The 1,546-nt window shown below is 53.1% G+C and overlaps 1 long non-coding RNA gene across 1 annotated transcript; it reads right to left on the minus strand.

Annotated features, from left to right (window-relative positions):
* Positions 1 to 312: 312 nt before the first annotated feature.
* LOC144580795 (uncharacterized) lies at positions 313 to 1,345 on the minus strand. Its single transcript, XR_013530944.1, has 2 exons — positions 1,165 to 1,345; positions 313 to 855 (listed from the first exon to the last, which is right to left on the minus strand). It is a non-coding gene; the product is annotated as an uncharacterized LOC144580795 (long non-coding RNA).
* Between the last annotated feature and the right edge of the window lie 201 nt (positions 1,346 to 1,546).

The raw sequence follows: 1,546 nt of genomic DNA on the forward strand, positions 1-1,546 counted from the left end.
ACTTTCCACAGCCTTACCGTTGAGAACTTTTCTTTCTTCAAATTGTTCCCTCATATCCTTCTCATGTTTTCTGTTGTTTTCTTTTCTCAGCCCTTGTATGGCAGGAAAGAGTTTCTAGAGAGAGAAGACAAAGACGGTCTGTGTTTCAAAAGAAGCCCTCAGCTGAAGATTGAAGAACCGAATGTGCCACATGCAAGGGAACTGGAGACAATGAAAATCTTGTCAAGTAAGTCGGTTGCCCAAACTCGGTCTTGACGGGATGAAGGTTCCATGCTGATGATTTGCTAATTACAGAAAACAAGTGAAACCTAATGGTAGTGTAGGGCCTTTATTAAATTATCATGTAATGAAAACAGTACTTCAGAAAAAGGTTTCAGCCACGGATTGACCTCAAACAGATGGTTACACTCTGGGTTAAAATGTCAATAAGATTAACAATCTGCATTTTTAACACAATGAATGATTTGTCTTTTAACAAGGAAAGTTGACAAACTTATCTGCATACAGGCGATGAACGCGATTTGATCTAAACACTTTATACCAAGAATATGATGTTTTCTATGGAAACAATAAAGTGACTAAGCTCTGTTAGCGTTTTCCGCTTGGATTTCTGTGGGGGTACTCAGCGGCATGCCAGGACATGCGTCTCAGGATTGGAATCGCCCCGAAAAGCTTCTGAGATGCTCTCTCCACCTGGTCTGTCCCCATGAAAGGCCACTTCCAGGTGTTACCAACTTTCCCTCACGCTGGGATTGCTGCTCTTTCTTTCTGAACTCTCAGGATCCTGCGATGCTTGTTCCCGGAGCTCGCGGCACAGTGACCGCCACCGGGGCTTGGGGCGCCGTGTCAGCGGCTCTGCAAAGGAGGGGCTTTCTGCGGTACTGCCTTCTCCATCAGCAGTGCGGAGAAGTACGGGTCCCTGGGCATGGAGACCAAGGCAGGGCCCCTTGGTGTGTGGCCTATATCAAGGGGGGCAGTGAGCTCACGGAGCAGGGGAATGTTCTGCTGACACCCTCTTGGAGGGTCTCGGACCCATGTTTCTGGGGTCCACCGACCCCCGCCACACCTCATCAGACTGAGTCTCCAGCCCGATTGGACTCCACCTCGGCCCAAGCCTTCCAGGCCGTCCGGGTTGCAATGATGAGGGGAGTCCCGACTGCCCACCTCACGGCGTGAAGCACCCTCCTCCGACAACCGATCGGATCAGGAAAGCCGGCTAAAAGAGGATCGGAGGTCAGAACTGTCCGACTTCTGGGCTGCTTGTGGCAGCCTCCTTCCCCGGGACTGTCCCGGGCACCGCCTCCAGCATTGTCCTGTGCGGCTGCGGCGGGAGAGCCTAGACACTGGGGCGGACCATCCCGGACCGCCAATGCGCATGCGCAGGCGGCGCGTCACAAGCACAAGCGCTGAGCTGGGGCTCGCGTCACAGTGACGGCCACCGTGTCCTGGGGAACCGTCTGTGCGACTTGAGAAAGAAGGGGCTCACTGCGGCAGTGTCTCACCGTTGGCCGACGGCCCTCCCTTTCACGGCCATTGTCGCCACGGT

Source organism: Callithrix jacchus, chromosome 22, assembly GCF_049354715.1.
Source record: "Callithrix jacchus isolate 240 chromosome 22, calJac240_pri, whole genome shotgun sequence".
NCBI lineage: Eukaryota > Metazoa > Chordata > Mammalia > Primates > Cebidae > Callithrix > Callithrix jacchus.